Source organism: Belonocnema kinseyi, chromosome 1 (assembly GCF_010883055.1).
Source record: "Belonocnema kinseyi isolate 2016_QV_RU_SX_M_011 chromosome 1, B_treatae_v1, whole genome shotgun sequence".
Lineage (NCBI taxonomy): Eukaryota > Metazoa > Arthropoda > Insecta > Hymenoptera > Cynipidae > Belonocnema > Belonocnema kinseyi.
In genome coordinates this window covers 116,482,292-116,502,904 of record NC_046657.1, presented here as the reverse complement: position 1 = coordinate 116,502,904, position 20,613 = coordinate 116,482,292, and positions in this window count along the sequence as shown.

The following is a 20,613-nucleotide window of genomic DNA, read 5'->3' as shown; positions in this document are numbered from 1 at the left end:
AAAATTTATCACTGAATCCATTTTAAATGGTATGCGGACAATAGTATGAATTTAATATTTTTTTAACATAAGTTCAATTGTTTTAGAAATTTGTCCGAAAAATGGAAGAACAAAAGTATTAAACGAACTATATTCCTTTAACTCTTTCGGATTATCTGCAAGCAAATTATTACTCAGTTTGTTTTTGATTTGTTGAACTCTAATTTCAATATGTTTCTCAATTAATATCTGTGGATAATGATTTAGAAAAAGGGTATTCCTCACAATATTTAAATTTCTTGTGTGAAATGAGGAGTGGCACAAACCTAGAGCTTTGTCAACTAAGTTTTTGATCACTGTAGTTTTGTTTTGAAAAGGATGAGCAGAAAGGAAATTTAAAATTCTACCTAAATATGTAATTTTTCTATACCAATTGGTGAAAATATTACCATCCCAACCCTTAATTATTTCTAAGTCCAGAAAAATGATTCTATTATCCTGTTCTATTTCATGAGTAAATTGAAGTTTTCGATGAAAACTTTTAAAAGCATCAATGACCATCTGCAACTTTGCTAGAGGAACACTTAATAAGGTATCGTCGACAAACTGAAAATAAAAAGGCAAAACAAAATCTAATTTCCCAAAAGCAAAAACCTCCAAATCTTCCATCACTATTTCTGCTAAAATCGAAGAAATGACTGAACCTATGGGAGTACCAGACCTCTGTATATAAAAAGATCTATTAAATTTAAAATAAGTTGACTACATAATAAAAACTATTCCTTCGATAAAATGTTTTTGACTAAGAAATCATCACATGGTCATCCGGAACCGTATTCTGAATAATGTTTTTTTGAAATTCCCAGCTATTTTTTACATTATATTTAGAAGTTGTGATAGAGTCCTTGAGAATCAAATTAAAATTCTGTTCTAAACATTGTGTGGGAGTATTAATAGTTTTTTTTATACAAACAGTAATACTGCCTTTATCATCATTCATGCAAACCATACCAGGGTTGTTTCTAAGAAACTCTTTCGTCATCATGACACCTTGAGAAATTTTACGATCAATATTACTGATATGTAAACCACTTTTATCAACATAGCTCTTTGACAAGTGTAAGACCTTGTATCGGAAGTCCTGCTCATCCAAAACATGAATTTTCTATATATTTGAGTCAACATCTTTTATTATTTCAATTTTTTTTGCTTTACTTTTATCACACGGTTACTGAAACCTTGACCTAATCTGAGAATATCTGTAACTGAATTAGGAATTTGAATATCTGTTAAATTTACAAACCAAGTATCTTTATCTCCTTCTTCAAAAATCCTATGTAAATTTAAATTTTGCTCTTGAACATTAGTTTGCTGATGAATCAAATTAGGAAGTTTGTTATCAGGTTTTACATTACTGCTTAAAAATCTTTGATTTAGGAGAATCTGATGTTTTAAAAGAGTAATAATTTCATCTAGTTGTGAACAAACCTCTAATTCACTTCTAATTCTGAAAATTATTGACTGTTCTGGTACTCCCATATGTTCAGTAATTTCTCCGATTTTAGCAGAAATAGTGATGGAAGATTTGGAGGTTTTTGCTGTTGGGAAATTAGATTTTGTTCTGCCTTTTTATTTTCGGTTTATCGACGATACCTTATTATGTGTTCCTCTAGCAACGTTGCAGATGGTCATTGATGCTTTTAACAGTTTTTATCCAAAACTTCAATTTATTCATGAAATAGAACAGGATAATAGAATCAGTTTTTTAGACATAGAAGTAATTAAGGGTTGGGATGGTAATATTATTACCAATTGGTATAGGAAAAGTACATATTCAGGTAGAATTTTAAAATTCCTTTATGTTCATCCTTTTCAAAACAAAACTGCAGTAATCAAAAACTTAGTTGTCAGAGCTCCAGGTTTGTCCCACTTATCATTTCACACCAGAAATTTGAATACTGTTAGAAATACCCTTTTTCTGAATCATTATCCACAAAAATTAACTGAGAAACATATTGCAATTAGAGTTCAACAAATCAAAAACAAACAGAGTAATAATTTGCTTGTAGATAATCCGAAATAGTTAAAGGAATATAGTTCGTTTAATACTTTTGTTCTTCCATTTTTTGGCAAAATTTCTAAAACTATTGAACTTATTTAAAAAAAAAATGAAAAATTCATACCATTTTCAGTATACCAATAAAAATGGATTGAGTGATTAAATTTTGCAAAGATCCTTTGGATAATTTTGAAAAGGGCGGTGTCTATATGATAACTTGCAAGATCTGTAGGATAAATTATGTGGGACAGACTGGTAGACTTCTTAATACTCGGATAGAGGAACACAGAAGTGATGTTCGTTTGGGACGCTGTTATAAGAGTGTTCTTGCCAGACATAAAAAGGAATCTGTTGATGTTGAGAACGAGTTTGACTGGGATAATGTTCAAATTTTGCATAGTGAAAGTAATGAGAGAAAGAGAGAATTCATGAAAATGCTTCATATTAAAAAACACAAAAAGGTATCTATTAATTTAAAAACTATTTTGGATAAGTTGAACAAAAGTTATGCTAATATGTTTAATTATATTTAACGAGGCTGTTTCACGAATTTTGTTTTTGCTTTTACTTTCTCCGTTTCTGATGTAATTGTGACAGATATTTATATTGTGTTTACAACAGATTGGCCCACTGTGAACTCGCTAATAATAATCAATAATAATTTTGTAATTTTCTTCAACATTATTTTTTGAATTATTAACATATCTGTAATAATTTTAAAATTCAAATAAAATTGTCAACTTGATGTTCTATATATTTGTTGTGTTGTAACGTACAAAAAAATATGGTAATAATTCATTAGGTGAAATCGTGTAAATAAATTCAGTATTTAACATCCTATTCGATCGCTTTACGGAACATTAATATTACTCGCATTTCCAGAATCTGAAACGCCCTCAGAAAGGCATATTCAGAAACCTCAGAAAAATTTGATATCACAAGAGAAAAAATTATGATTTAAATATCCTAAAGGAGAAATTTACTATTCTCATTAAAAATATTAAATTCTGCAAACCTTTGCAGAAAATTTAAAATCATCCCTTAGTCACAAAGATTTATTATTGTTAGATATCGAGGTAGTAAACTAGGAGAGATTTAATGTATAAATTAATTAAAATTGAAATTATTCTATGGAGCAGAATTCGAACTTATAACAATTTCTTGCAGGAAAAATTTTCAACGAATAAAAAAGTATCTACATTACCGCTGCCTCCTTTTTTCTATACTATTGTCTACGTACGGTGATATATCGAGTTTCATGTTAAGAGTACGAAACACAAAGTTGTCAATAATTTTATCTGATCCAACAATTTTTTATTTACAAAATGAAAATTACTTTTCGTATACTTTAATTTCATAATGATAAACCATTATGAGCAGATAAATCGTCACAGAAAAAACAAAAGATAAAATTTACATTTATGCCAGGTGAAAGATTCACCGCAACAAAAATTAACTTTGCCTGATAAACTTGACACGATTCGAAGATAATTTCCGGTTTTTAACCCTGCCAGGATAATCTTTCGCCTTATAATGGGTCCAATTTTATTCGAGATGTAGCGAGAATCGCGATGCCAGCGCTATCTATCGTCGTTTATCTTCATGAAATTTAAGAGAAATGGGGATTCCCAACTGTCAGTTGCTTTTTGCGCTTTTTGCTAAATAGTATTAAATAAGTTCTAATTCGTCTACAATATTGTAATTTATTTCAGAGGCGATATATCAGTAAAAACAAATTTTTGTTTGTGATTTCTGTGTTGTTTTAAATCTGGTGTCCCGATTTATAGCTCGAATTCACTCATACTTTGCCGTTATCCCATTGCTGCTAAGGTCGCCGTAGCAGATGACAAGGTCTATCAAGCTAGCACCTCCACAAACAAAATTCCCAAATTTCTTCATGTCAGAATTTTGGGCTTTTTTTGGGCTGTATTGCCGATTTTTGGGCTCCGCTACTTTTTGTGAAAATTCAAATTTTGAGTGGAGGTGCTGACTTGAATCAAGCCAGCACCTCCACTATATAAAAATTGTAAGAAAAAAAAATTAAACACGTCAGAATTTTGGGCTTTTTTTGGGCTCTCAAACGCATCAACAACCAATTTCTAAAAACCACCCCTACAAAATATAAAACCACCCCTATGTAAAAAATCGAATTCGGAAAAAACAAAGAACACCAGAATTTTAGGCTTATTTTGGGCTCTAAAATGCATAAAAAAATAAAAAAATTACCCCTATTTTCAAAAAACCACTTCTTTGCAAAAAAAAGATTTGCAAAATCCGAAAGGCAATAGATTTTTGGCTCATTTTAGAGTCTCAAATGCACGCCACATTATATTAGAAAAACCACCCCTGTATAAAAAACATCAACCTAATAATAAAAACTTAAACCTTGCTGTTGGCATTTCTGAACAGCCCAAAAATCAGAGAATCCATTTGAACCGTAAAATTCGAAAAATATCAGAGACTCTAATATTCCGAAAAAGAATGGTTTGCACAAAATTATGTTTGATTGTTAAAAAGGGACTGTTTTTTAACGTCAAGTGTTGCGGATCAAAAATCGGAGTAGGTATTTTTAAGAAGCCCAATAATCATAAACTCTACTGACACTGGAAAATTCTCAAAAATATTAATTTTTGACATAGTCATATATACATGGTAGAGAAGGGTTAATTTTATAAGTTAAGGCTTAAAGCCCAAAAATCGGAGTGGATATTTTGGAGGAGCCCAAAAATCAAAGACCACATTGACACTAGAAAATTCCCAAAAATATTATTTTTTGACAAAATCATATATACGTGGTAGAGAAGGGTTGATTTTATACATTAAGGGTTGAAGCCCAAAAATCGGAGTGGATATTTTCAAAGAGCCAAAAATCAGAGACTACATTAACACTAGAAAATTCTTAAAAATATTAGTTTTTGACAAAGTCATATATACGTGGTAGAGAAGGGTTGATTTTATACGTTTAGGGTTGCAGCCCAAAAATCAGAGTGGGTACTTCCGAGTAGCCCAAAAATTAGAGACTTTACTGACACTGAAAAATTCTCAAAAATATTAATTTTTGATGAAGTCATATATACTAGGCAGTCTGATAAGTACCTGAAAATTCTAGAAGATGGCATTAGTATTCACTAATGTGAACCATTTTCGTCGAGCTTGATCCTTCAAATGACGCCTGTCAAAACTGCAGCCATTTATGTTTACGCATTTACAAGTTACAGCACTGAGAAGCGACTAACCTCCGAGTTTTTTTTAATATGGAAAAATTTGAGTTTCGAGTTTTGATCAAACACTACTATCTTCGTAAGAAAACGATATCCGAGACCAAGGCCAAGCTTGATAAGTATTACCCGGACTCTGTACCGTCGATTGGAACGATTCATAAGTGGTTTACCGAGTTTCGTTGTGGCCGTACGAGCACAGTTGATGCTGAACGATCTTAGCGCCCAAAAGAGGTCACTACACCAGAAAATGTCGAAAAAATCCATGATATGATGTTGAATGATCCCAAAGTGAAATTGAGAGAGAAAGCTAATGCTGTAGGCATATCATTGGAACGTGTGGGCAATATCGTGCATTCAGTTTTGGGCATGAAGAAGCTCTGCGTGCGATGGTTGCCGCGTTTGCTCACAGTGGACCAAAAACGAATTCGTGTGACAACATCCCAGCAGTATTTGGCATTATTTTCGCATAAGCCGACCAAGTTTTTGCGCCGATTCATAATCATGGATGTAACCTGGATCCACTACTACACTCCTGGGTGAACGCAACAGGCAAAACAGTGGGTTCCACTGGGCCAAAGTGCTCCGAAGCGTCCAAAAACGCAACAATGGGTCGGAAAGGTTATGGCCTCCGTATTTTGGGATGAACATGGCGTAATATTTGTGGACTATCTTGAAAAAGGTAAAACCATAACCGGAACATACTATTCATCATTACTGGACCGATTGAAAATCGAAATCACCGAAAAACGACCGCATTTGAAGAAGAAAAAACCGCTTTACCATCACGACAATGCGCCTGTTCATTCATGCTTAGTTGCACAAGCAAAATTGCATGAAATCGGCTTCGAATTGGTTCCTCAGCCACCGTATTCACCAGATCTGGCCCCCAGCGACTATTACTGGTTCCCTAACCTGAAGAGATGGCTCACCGGTAAGCGTTTTTACTCAAATGAGGAGATCATAGCCGTAACTGAGGCGTATTTTGGAGACCTTCCGATCGAGTACTTTTCGGACGGTATCAAAAAGTTAGAAAATCGTTGGACTTGCTGTATCGACCTAAAAGGAGAGTATGTTGAAAAATAAAACCGACTTTGGCCAAAAAAATGTCTCCGTGTTTCATTTTTCAGGGACTTATCAGACTGTCTAGTACATGGTAGAGAAGGGTTGATTTTATGAGTTAAGGGTTGAAGCTCAAAAATCGGAGTGAATATTTTCGAGGAGACTAAAAATTAGACTACATTACCACTAGAAAATTCACAAAAATATTATTTTTTGACAAAGTCATATACCATACATGGTAGAGAAGGGTTGAAGTTATACTTTAAGGGTTGAAGCACAAAAATCAGAGCCTACATTAACACTAGAAAATTCTCAAAAATATTATTTTTTGACAAAGTCATATATACGTGGTAGAGAAGGGTTGATTTTATAAGTTAAGGGTTGAAGTCCAAAAATCGGAGTGAATATTTTGGAGGAGCCCAAAAATCAGAGACCACATTGACACTGGAAAATTCTCAAAAATATTAATTTTTGACAAAGTCATATATACATGGTAGAGAAGGGTTGATTTTGTGAGTTAAGGGTTGAAGCACAAAAATCAGAGTGGGTATTTTCGAGGAGCCCAAAAATCAGAGACTCTGCTGACACTAGGGGCTTCCACCCTTAACTCATAAAATCAACCCTTCTCTACCACGTATATATGACTTCATCAAAAATTAATATTTTTGACAATTTTTCAGTGTCAGTAGAGTCTCTAGTTTTTGGGCTACTCGGAAATACCCACTCCGATTTTTGGGCTTAAACCCTTAACGTAAAAAATCAACCCTTCTCTACCACTTGTACACGAATTTGTCAAAAAAATAATATTTTTGAGAATTTTCTTATGTTAGTGTAGTCTCTGATTTTTGGGCTCCTCGAAAATATCCACTCCGATTTTTGGGCTTCAACCCTTAACTTCTAAAATCAACCCTTCTCTACCATGTATATATGACTTTGTCAAAGAATAATATTTTTGAGAATTTTCTAGTGTTTAAGTAGTCTCTGATTTTTGGGCTTCTCGAAAATATCCACTCCGATTTTTGGGCTTCAACCCTTAACTTATAAAATTAACCCTTCTCTACCATGTATATATGACTTTGTCAAAAATTAATATTTTTGAGAATTTTCCAGTGTCAGTAGAGTTTATGATTATTGGGCTTCTTAAAAATACCTACTCCGATTTTCGGTCCCCAACACTTGACGTTAAAAAACAGTCCCTTTTTAACAATCAAACATAATTTTGTACAAACCAATCTTTTTCGGAATATTACAGCGTTACTATAGTCTCTGATATTTTTCGAATTTTACAGTTCAAATAGAGTCTCTGATTTTTGGGCTGTTCAAAAATGCCAACACCAAGGTTTAAGTTTTTATTATTAGGTTGACGTTTTTTTACAAAGGGGTGGTTTTTCTAATATAAGGTTAAGTGCATTTGAAACTCTAGAATAAGCCAAAAATCTACTTCATTTTTGATGTCGCAAATTTTATTTTTTTCAAGGGGGTGATTTTTTGAAAATGCGGGTAGTTTTTTTTCATGCATTTTAGAGCCCAAAATAAGCCAAAAATTATGGTATTCTTTGTTTTTTTACATAGGGGGTGGTTTTATATTTTTCAGGGGTGGTTTTTGGAAATTGGTTGTTGGTGCGTTTAAGAGCCCAAGAAAGCCCAAAATTCTGACGTGTTTGATTTTTTCTTTCTTACAATTTTTATATAGTGGAGGTGCTGGCTTGATTCAAGTCAGCACCTCCACTCAAAATTTGAATTTTCACAAAAAGTAGCGGAGCCCAAAAGTCGGCAATACAGCCCAAAAAAGCCCAAAATTCTGACATAAAGAAATTTGGGAATTTCGTTTGTGGTGGTGCTAGCTTGATAGACCTCAGATGACAGCCTTTATTTCATCGCAGGATAAACTCTCGCCAAATAGCATGTAAGCTTTAACATCCGGCAATTCTACGTGCAAAAAAATTTAACTTTAGTTATTTCTGTGGTCTAGTACCTTTAATTCAATTCCTCAAACTTCCGACTCTACATGGCACATTTACAATCATAGAAACAATTTTAAATTACAAGGGCCTTAAACCGCACCTTTGAAAATTAGAATTGCAGTAGTTGTCAACAATTAAAAATGTAAATATTTTTAACAAGTGAAGCAGATTAAGGTAGTTACGCTGAAAGTCAAATCTCTGAAATTTTTTTTCTGTAATACTAAAAATCAATTCAATATTACTGATTATGACATTTTAAATTAAAAACATTTTTTACCACTTACATTTTTAAGCTTACAAGAAAGATTTATTTTAACAATATTCATGGTAATTGAACTTTATCTTTCTATCGCTTCTTACCGATTTTAAAAAATTGCTTGACTTTTAATAAAATCGAATAATTCTTTAAAATTATTAAGAAGCAACAATACATTTTCCGCAAAAAACAATGTATTTTTTTCATAAGTGATTGGTAATATCATTTTAATTCTTAAAATCATAGAAGACTTTTTTCCTCTGGAGCCCTGGTTTTGGGCACGATAACAAACTTCAAATTGAGAAAATGTAAAACACACATTTTAAAACATACATAAAAAATTTATTTTAACAATGTGTTTTTGTAATTGAATTTTATCTTACAATCACTTTTTAACAATTTTCAACAATTGGCATTCTTTTAATACAATCCCACCATTATTTTCTAAATATCTAACAAGAAACAGCGAGAAAGAATGCAATCACAAAAAACTATTCTGAAAATAATTATTTTTCGTAAGTTTTAGACTTTTTTTCGTACAGAAAGATTTTTTTATTTATAAGGAATGAGAACTCACTCAAATTTGAAACAAATGGAAAACAAAGTTCCAAAAGTTGCGATACTTTTTTGCAATTAGGACAAACTATAACATTTGGTTTGCCGCCGAGCCATGTCATGAAAACGGCGTTATTGTTTGATAACATTTTTTCGTTTTCGCGGATGTTGGAGATCATTTTAAGAATGGCTTTCGTATCAGTCTCGACCTTTCTTTGTTACCGTTGGTGTCTTTTGCTAATTTGCGTTCATTTTTCTCGACATCTTTTAATTTATTCCAGAGCGTTTATACCTTCTCTCCTTTGTGCTCTATAAAAAGAATATATAAGCAAGGTGTGTGTTTTGTCTGTGTCTTTCGGAGGACGTTTTAGATTCTGAGAACTTATACGATCCTATGTAATACACCATTTTCATTTTTTTTGTACCTTAGAACAGAACAAATAGGTAAAACGATAAAACTATAATTTCATAGGGATTTTGAAATTATGCTTATTTATGTCAAGACAATACATGTGAATTATTTACAAAATAGTTTTCAAATCAAGTTTTTAAATTATTATTGAATATTGTTACAGAATTGACAGCAGCATCCGTTTTTACTTGTACACTTTTCCTTTTGCAAGACCACTTTTATTATTCTGAAAAAAGGTGTATTTTTGACTCAAATTGCAGTGATGTTGTTGCCTTCGCCAATCGATCTATCAGCACTATCAGCTGTCCTTTGGCTTTTTTTACACATCACGTCATTGATACACTATTTTACTCTCAAATTACATTTTTAAAACTTCAAAATCAATTAAATATCATAAGTTGTTGGCCCTTATGACATGTATATGTACATATTTGTTTTTGCATAAAACTTTTCGGTAGACTCCTTGAAAAAAGATATTACGAAAATATTAATGTTTTAACATAATCAATAATAAATATAAAACTTTTGATTCGCAATAATGTGATATTATCATTAAGGCTATCACAATTTCAAATCACGAAATGAAAGTAGATAATCAGGATGTGTTCTGGACGGAAAATTTTCGATATATAATTAATATGATTTTGAAGAATACAATACACAGCGAACTTTATTGACAATAGTCACAAATTCATAGGGCTAATAATGTACGCCCAATATTGCAAATAACACAGACCGACATGATGTTGACCCAGAGAGCATAATATACTTTTCCGAAGGTTTTGGGTATGCTGAATCCGAATCTGATGTCCAAATTTCTCGATTTGCTATGGTTTCCGAGATATCCTAACATACACGTGCAAAAACAGCGATTTTTTACCTAAACAGAGGTAAAGTCACAAACATAAAAATTTCAAAATGTGATATCTCAGCAAAAACAAAAGATATTTTAACAAACTCAACGGCATTCGAAAGGGCGAGACTTATACTTAAAATGGCGTTTATGACTTTTTGAGTAAATGAAAAATTCTATACTAAATAACCTCGAATATAGGCAAAAAGGCTGTTTTTGCACTTTTAGGTTCAAATATCTCGGAAACCAGAGCTAGTTGACAAATTTGGACATCAGATACTGATTCAGCATACAAAAAACTTTAGAAATTTATATTCTGGTTTCTGGGTAAAAATATTGTTGGCCTGCGTAATGTTCCTGTGCAACCACTTTGGGACAATTTGTTACAGGTAGATACACTACCCAAAATTCCTCCTCTGGCAAAGTGTAGGATCCATCGCAGAAAATGCATTTAGTACATGAATACATGAATCCATTCTTTTTACCATTCAGAAAGTTGAGTAATGTCTATCTGTGATTTTTTGGACAAAAAAATGTGTATCATATTCGAGCCACTACCTACAAAATTTTCATATCTAAAAAGCATAACCTCTAAAGAGAAGCATCTCCATATTCTTTTAACCCTATTGTCCTTACTACAAGCAACATTTATAAATGAAACTCCATTCAAAAGATAATAAATGTACATTAAAGGCTCATCGAAAATGAACTTGAGAATGACCGTTTATATACATTTTTATTACTAACGGAGTACGCGTTTTAGTTTGTCAGAAATCCAAGTGTGCCATATTCGAGCCATCTCCTCTATTATTATTATTGATTTTTGCAGCCCATAATTAAATCGATTTACTTTCTGAGATTTTCAGTGTGATGTTCACTTATAAATATTAAAACGATTTAATGAGAAATCGGAGACTCTCATCAGCGCGCTATCCCAATCTGTCGTACTGAGTTCTCTCATTTCCCTGAATAAAATTAGAATCCTTAATGTTTTCCCTACACCCGACTTGGTTTGATATTTATAACTTATAACCGATTTTGAAATCGATCTTTATTTAAATTTTCTAGAATAAAGAGAAAACGAGGCGCGGTGCCGACGGCGATATTTTAATTATTCATCTCTAATAATTGAATCAACTTTGAGCGGTTCCTTGCAACTTTTGGGAAAAAGTTTTCATGGCCACCTTTCTGTAGACGCTGGCCAGAGAGAAAAAAGGAAAAGAGAACAAGAGAAGAAAAGGTCACAAAACACAATGCTTCGAGAAATTTCAGATACGCTTTCTCTTGGATTCTATGCTCGCTTAAGCTTATTTTTTCGTTTTTCGTCTCGATTCAACTCGCGTTTTTATCAACTTTTTATTACATAGGATTCTAGAATTATGATTAATAATAATAATACATTACATATCGGCGAAGTCATAACTAAAAACTTTAAAAGCATACAAGTTGTAACATGGTAATTCACTACAATTTTGTTTTGAATTAACAAATTTTCAACGAAATTCATGAAATTTTTAGTATAAAAGAGCAAGGTTGCATTCACTTCCCGATACCGACATTTGCAAAAATTTAGAGCGTTTGGCAGGTTCGTATCTATGATAAAATTAGCTTTTAGCAAATATGAAGAATTAATTTTCACAATCTAAAAAAGAAAAGAAAAAAATGTTTAATTTCAAAGCATCCTAAAGATTGTGAAATAATGTAAAAAGGCATACATGAATCTGAATGTACACTCAAACTGTAAATATAATAATGTAACCTTTGGAGCCAAAGGGTCCTATTTGTGGAGAATTATACACAAAAGGAAGAGCAGACTGATAGGGCGAGAATCAGTTGGAGAGGTAGAAGTTGCCGCTAGTCGCGGAAACGTCAATAACGATATTGTTTGCCGTCTGCCTTCCATAATACGATAAGTGGATGTAGATATAACGAAACGACCCGGACCGGGGTTGAAGGTGGAATTCGACTTTACAGCTGTGACGTCGAATCTGAATTCTGTCGGCGTTGCAGAAGGGAATCGATGACAAGCTCGTAAAGTGACGGTTGATCCCTTACCTCCTTCACTTTTAAAAAAAGTTGAAAAGATGAAAATATATGAGAGGAAGAAAATGCGATTTGGATGTCGGTCCTCAGTCGATAGTAGAGCGTTAAATCCTTTATATGCCAGTGAATATGCTGACTTCAGATTCTCGATGTTAAATTAACCGAATCACACTGAACAACAATGAAGAGAAGAATGAATTTTATAACTGGAATGTCTACAGGTCATCCTTCCTTTGTCGTATGAAAACCTGTTTTCATTTTTTCATTTTTAATCTTAATCTATGTCATGTTAGATCAAGATAAAAATTGCTAGCTGCAAAGAATCCTTTTGGGTTTATTTATTTCTTAACAATTTTGTGAGCTTTTATTCTGTCTTTCCCAGCAAAGAAATTGCAAACTAATGCCGGGAAAGGTTTATTTTCTCTTTTTAATTTAGAAAATACAATTTTATTCGAATAATTTTAGATTCAAGGAGGCTAGAAAGTAGAATTTTGTCTTATACAGTGAAGTCTCGCATACTTCCGCGGCCTTGAAACATAACGATTCTTTCAAGGTTAGAGGGGCTGTCACCACTGCCGCGACCATTAAATTATTTTTTTCAATAGACTTTCATTTGTTGCACCGTCTATTTGACATAAATAAAAACTATCAATAATGATACAGAGAAATACACATGACTCTGAGTGGAGTAACTCGAGGTGTAGTAATTCTTAGAACTGAAAAACACCAGCAGCATAGCGGGCAGGCGTAATGCGCGGGGACTCATATGCGGAGAGCTCTGCAATATTATGCATTTAAATTGGAGACGGTTCAGGCCCTATTTGCGCAGTTGAAAATCCCGCGTTAATCTTACTGATTTTCAAGTGTTTTTGTTGACGTGCGAACTAAAAATAAATTGAATAAAATCTAAAAAAGACTCAAATATTTCGCGAAATATTGAGTTTTGCAGCATGACGTGCGGATGCGGTCATGCTGAGATATGTGGAAATGTCTGAAGGTTAGAATAGTGCTTGATATTGGATTGCAGACAACTTTTTGGAGAAAGTATACTAAACGTATAACAGTAAGTTTGAACATTAATATTTTTAAAGTGTAGAATTCTAGGACAAATGGGAATGTCAGCCGCCAGAAAGGTAAGCACAGTTCTTGGCATATGAGTGCAGACAACTTTTTAGATAAAATAATCTAAGCGTAAAGGTAAGTTATGGGGATGAGTAGGAATATTTTTGAAATGTAGAATGAATTTTCTTAGTTATGTTTTATTTATTTTTTTTAAATTGACGACTTTTCAGTGTCACGAAATACAATCAAGCTGAAATGTTGTATGTTAGATTTTATTTAGTGACACTGGAAGGTCGTCAATCGACAAAAGAATGGAACATAACTGAGTAAATACATTCTACACACGACAAATATTACTATTCTGACATTTTTGAGTTACTTTTACGTTAGAATATTTTCTCGAAAAAGTTGTATGGATTTAAATGACGCCATGCTCAAATACTCAATTTAAAATAACTAGGGCTTCTTGCTCTTCGGGCCTCGTTTTCATTGGTCAGTCGCTGATGCAGGATCGGTTATTTAAAATCGAAAAATAAAAATATTGAAGTTCTAGCTGTTCTGCAGCTAATTTTTACTATCCTGAACTACTATGATTTGCTTGAACAAAAAATAAAACTTGAAGCTATCATAAATATGTACATAGGAAAATAAATATAAGTGCAACAAATATGACCTATTTGTCCATGAAAAAGAAAATATCATTTCCAAAAAAGTTTTTCATGCTAAATTATATAATTATGGAAATAAGGGTTATTTCCTTTGTTTTTGAATAGACAAGAAATCTAAAAAGCGTTTTTAGTGTTAGTAGTAACCGTTAGCAATGTACATAAGGGGAAACAATCGCTTTCTGTTCAGCTGATGACACTGGTGGAAGTTGCTAAACAAAATCGAGTCCGTTTAAATCCGAACACTAAATAATTCGGCTCGATTACGATCGAATGCAAAATCCGTTTTCCTACTGATTTCGACATTTGAAGTGCAACCTAAATCCAGTCCGAATGTTTCCGTTCTATTACGTTTAATTCTTTTACAGCCCGAATCGATGTTTCAAGCTCATTAGAAATAAATCCGCAACCACTGCGCAGTCATTCCGAATGATTCTGGGCAAATCTAGGAAAAAATGTATTTCGTCTGAATCCGTCTGATAATGAAATGTCATTCCGAATGGCATTAAATGATTCCATACTTCAATCAGAATGTTTCCAGTTTAGTTTGGATAAAATTTTCATTCTGTCTGAATTCAGCGCAATACGCAAGCTCATTCTTAATAATTCTGTTGTGTACCACGTATAATAATGCAAATTTTGTTCCGCCTGACTTCGTGGCAAGGCGCAAATTAATTCATAATGACCCAGTGCCATTCCAAGTTCAGTCCGAATGATTCCTCATCGATAGGAAAGAAAATAATTAATATTCATTCCAGGGGAATCATTGTACTCAAATTCTGTTATATTTATTAAAATTTCTTTAAAACTAAATTTGAATTAAATTATAGATAATTTAAAAGAATTGATCTAAATTCAAGAGAGTTTCAGCGAATTCGGGCGCATTCAAGAGAACTCAAATAAATTCAAGAAAATCGTGAAGAATTCAATGGAGTTCGCGGAAATTCAATTGAATTATAGTGATTTGAATGAAACACAAATAAATTCGCAGAAATTCAGGGTAATTCAAGAGAGTTCAGGAAATTTATGGGAATTCAAGCGAGTTTTAGATAAGTCAAGCAAATTCCATAGAATACATTGAGTTCAAAAGAAATCAAATAAATTCGAGAGAATTGTGTGAACTAAGATTTACTATGAGGTGGGAGACGAGAAAAATAAAAAAGTGAATAACGACGCAAATGAGATGAATATGGACGAATAAGAGGGGAGTAACATAACTCAAGTGTGAATAGAATAAAAATAAGTAATATGAAGTAAGGGATGTAAGAGCTCAAGCTCATGAGCAAGAAAATAAGGACGTAAATGTGATAACTGAGTTGGAGTATGGCGCAAAAAAAAATGAAATGAGAAAGAACTTGACAAATAGGTTATCAGTAGAGCAAGCGAGGAAATGCATGTTGAAAGGAAGGTGATTAATGAGCGTGTAAAAAGTAGGAATAAAGAGTTTCAAAATAAAAAATAACGAAAAAGATCTTAGGATCGATTTAAAACGAAAAGTGCAAAAAAGAGCCGGAGTAAAATAGTACTTGAAAAATGGAAGAGTGAGAGAAAGTCAGAAAATAATAGCGGAAGCAAAACTTAGCTTATGAAAGAGAGAAATTGTCATTCGATGAAGCAAAAAGAAATAAGTGTGTTGTATATGGTATGCAAATGGCAAGAGTTAGAGCGTTGTGTCGAGAGTTGTCTCAGTATGATAGAAAAAGGAATATCAGATGAAAAAGCTTGCCTAGTAATTGATAAAGAGAGGTGCTGTCCTGGCGAACGAAGTTTGTAAAACCCACGTAGAATGAGAAAAAGGCGTTAGATTGAATGAAATTAAAAAAAATAGCCAAAACAAAATTTGTTGGTAAGATAAGCTGAAACTAAGAAAATAGGCGAATGAGTAGGAAGGCGGTGAACCAAGCAGTGCAGTGAGGACGCTGAGCGAATCGAGTATCGGCAGCTAGGTGAAAATAACGAAGCAAACGAAAATAGAGAGGAAAAAGAAAGCAGAGAACGAAGCAAAAATAAAGAGCGATGCGAGAAAACAGAGCGAAAGAGCTTTAACAGTGAATTAAGCGAAGGTTATGTGATTTTTCAAAACATAAAAATACGTCTGTCCTTTTCTTAGCCTAAGCCTAAAAGTTTTTTCATTCAAAGACGAATGACTAGAATCTGAATAATAAACTGATATCTGGGTGAATATATTAGTAGACATACGAAGTTATTTTACAATGAATAGTGGTTATGTTTACAAATTGCAGAGGACAGCTTCCTCCACGCTGGTTCAGTTTGCGTAGTATGATTTTCCATTACAGCAAGCAAACAAGGCCCGGACGACCTGCCAGGAAGATTAAGAGGGATGATAGTTGTAAAAGCGCTTTGCGCCAACTTCCACGTGCCTGTTAATGCGACAGAAGCCGTGCTCCAGTAGCAGTTCACGTACACGAATTAAAGTACACATGTGTACACGTGTTTTGTCGACTGGTGCACTCAGCCAATTCCGAAACTTTCCCTGATGATGAGTTAAGGTGTTCCGGAAGCCATGCGCTAAATACACTGCTTATCGTAATGTATTTGGTTAGTCTTTTAATTCCAAGTTAACATAATTGTGTCAACACTAAGCCTTATGTGTGTTCCAAAATATCCACGAAATAACTATAAATTGCATCTAAATAGTAACAACATATTTTGAAACAAAAATCTTATCTTATCATGGAGTTTAAAAGAATTTGTGTCAACTTCCGTTTCAAATCATGCAATATTTCATTAAAACTCTAAGCTATGGTGTCCAAATGATTTTATATTTTGATATATCATTCTAGAGTATTTTTTGAAAAACCGCAGATGTACGAGATTTTTTTTTATATTTGACCTGGGAATTCTGACTTTTTCAATTGAACCCCAACAAAGTGAAAGGTTTCAAAAATGTAAAATGCGGGTTTTTTTGTAAAAATTTTAAAAACGAATTTTCTCGAAAACCAAACTTAAATTGTGTTATTAGGAGGTAATATTTACTACAAATTTCTTGAGTTTAGTTCTGTGTAAACCACTGATTCACATTGAAAAAATTATTATTGAAAAATCTAGGTCTTTGTATTTTTCTCAAAAACAACTATAGCTAATAAAAGTTTAAATAAAAGTATGCAAATCTAAAAAATGTATACAAAAAATTTTTCGTTCTTCAGTGATATCTTGCATCATTTACAGAAAAAAACGAAAAATTATATTTAAAAAAACCATGCGCAAATCTGATAGCATGTCTTTCTTACATTAGAAACTTTTTAAAAATATTGAAAAAAACCTCAAGTTTTCGTGAAAATCTTCTTTTCATGTTCTAATAATTCGTTGCAAAAACTGAAGAAAAAATGTTCTGAAACGCTCCTCCTTTGTTATGTTTTCCCATACTTATTTACAGTTTCTGTTTGTAAAATGAAGGCAACATAACCATTATTGAAGTGTACTTCAATAATGGTTATATGCGTATACTAAATTTCATATACGTGTATACTAATTCAGTATATGCATATAATAAATCTAATGCACACTGATATACTAAATTTAATTTCGTGTTGTGCATTCTTGCTTCCATTATATGTATACTAAATCAAGCGCTGATTTTTCTAACAGTGTAGGGAAATTAATTATTTTTAACATAATATTTTATCACATTCCCATCATAATGAGAAGGTATTGTTTCTATGTGAAAACCTCATATCACGGATTTCTTTAAATGTCCATGTTTCGAGACCCCCTGAATCCAAAAACCCCAGTTTAACGATAGTGTCTGTCTGTCTGCGCTTGGAATCTTCTTATACCGGATAACCTTTAAAAGACTGTTCGGATAGGATTATGCTTTGGCACACAGTTTCAGAGGCCAAAACGAAAGTTCGAGTTTATTAACCACCTATTTTACATAAAAACTCAGACAGTTACAGCATTTTCAAAATTTGTAGACTATTTTTTTAAAGCTTTGGTTGAGCAATTAAAAAGACGAGAAATTTATCCTTATGGTCTTTTTCGATAAAAAAAATACCAGAGTTATAGCATTTACAACATTTAAAAAAGGATCATTTTAAGCTAAACAACACATGATATGAAACAAGAAATATAAAGGAAAAATATTATATTTTGAAAGCCCTACAAGATTATCATAACAATTTTTTGCATTCTCTTGAATAATCGAAGTTTCCAATTTTGATCGCACCAAAAATAATGAAAAACAAAAAATTTGATTTTGCTGTCAAACTATGCAAGATACGAAAAAAGGTAAATCAACGAAAATTGTGTACCGAAAAAAGTTTGTTATTAATCACTTTTCTATAGGACACGCCGTTTTTATTGTATTCGTAAAAACAACAATAAAAATCTTTAAAAAATCCAATTTTGCTCAAAACAACAGAAGCTAACAAAAAATAATTAGCCAAAAGTTTTTCTTTTAAAAGAGATATACAAATTTGGCATTAATAATTTTTGTATTAGAACTCGCAGTTATTGTCTAAATCGTAAACAATAACATTAAAAATAAAAACATTAAATTTTTTGTAAAGTGCTCGCTTTTTGTATTTCCCCCTCATTTGCGCACATACCTTTTAGAATGAAGGGTCAATAAAGCATCTACGCCTGTAATTTGGTGATTGTGAATTCTCTTTTTTTAAAGCGCATGCGGCTTTAGCGAACCCATTCCATCATGTATTTCGTGCTTCGCATTCGATTTTGTCCAAAATACAAACGATTCTACATTGTGTTCAACATTATAATATCAAATGCATATTACATTTTTTTGTACCTGGGCTTGGAATAGCTTATTCAAATATTGAGAAATAAAGTACAATTTTTGTTTCTCAGCTATCCTGAAAAATGTATATTATTGTCCAAAAATTTAATTTTTAAAGTTCAAATTTTTTACGATTAAACCAAAAATTATGCGTCATATCAAAAAGTGTTTCCCAACGAATTTGTATTTTTATTTTAATGTACATTATTTGTCTTTTCATATGTTTTTTGGTACCTTGTGTCGTTTCTTTAAAAATAAAAATTTTTATTATTCACATTATTTTTCACGATTAAAAAAATAACTACGCATCCTATAAACAAATTATTGGTAACAAGTTTATAGCTATTTATTGGATGAACACATTTTGTCAAGACATATTTTTAGTCTGTGTCGTTTGTCCAAAAATTTAATTTTTTTATTTTCATTGCTGTTTTTTACGAGTGAAACAAAAACTACGTGTTCTACGAACAATTGATTATTAAGGAATTTGTAGATCTTTGTTTGAATGGACAAATTTTGTGGATTCATTTTTTCGTATCTTGGACAGTTTGTCTGAGAAAGCGAATGTTTTATATTTCATTATTTACTAGTACGATCAGAATTTGAATTTTTAATTTTTAAAGAAAGTTAAAAAATGTATAGTGTCAATCTTGTAGGGTGTTCAAAAAGCAATGTTTTTCTGCTCTGCACTTTTTTTCCTACCGTGCGTTGTGTGGCTTAAAATCTTCATTTTTGTCCTTTTTAATTTTGTAAATTCTAAAACTCTGGCAATTTACTTCTATCGAAAAGATTCATTTTGGTAAGTTGTTTGTCTTTTTCAATACTACAAATAGTCGTACATATAATATTCAAATTCTAAATAAAAAAAGGTCTCGAAAATTTTTTAAATGCTCAAACTTTTCGAATATTCATCCAAAATGGCAGCTAACAAACTTAACCTTCAGCTTACGACACTTATGTGAAGACTATACAAAAAGCCAATCCAGTCTTTCAAGTCTGTCGGAAGTAATCATTCTGACAGACTCAAAATCTACATACATACACACACAAAAACAGGCAGCCACATTGGCGAAATCCTGTTTTTCGGGATCAGAGGGTATCAACACGTGGACATTTGACGAACACGGGGGGAAGGGGTGTCCCAATTTAAGCAAATTTAATATCGTCTCTAATTAGAATGTAACAAAAAGATGAACTTTTTGAAAAAACGACACAAGCTAAAATAACATTTTAGTTAATAAAATTTCTCGTCTAAATTATATCTAAAAATTTTTCTCAGAATTACTTTACGCTACCCGAGTAAGAATGCTCTGACCTGAGTTCGACTTGGTTATGTCTTGAGTTCGTCTCCAATACATCGATGTCTGGCTGCGCCTCAAAACTGAGTCGAGATACAGGCCTTCGTCTTACTTTTATGGCCACGACAGGTAAAACGGCGTTTACTTGTCTCAAGTCAAGCCTTGCCTTGGCTAAGACGACGTTTACTTGTCTCAAGTATACCTGCCTTAATACAAACCTTTTTCAGCTCATAAATGAGATTAAAATTGATGGAAAAATTTTGTAATGATTAAATTAGTTATTTTTAATTAAAAAATTCAGAATAAATTTTCTTCAAAAAAGATCAAAATGGTTACTTTCTAGAAGGATCTCCTAAATTGTTAGAAATACCTAAAATCAAACAAGATTTTCGGGATGATCATCAAACAAGTATAATACAAATGAAAATGCG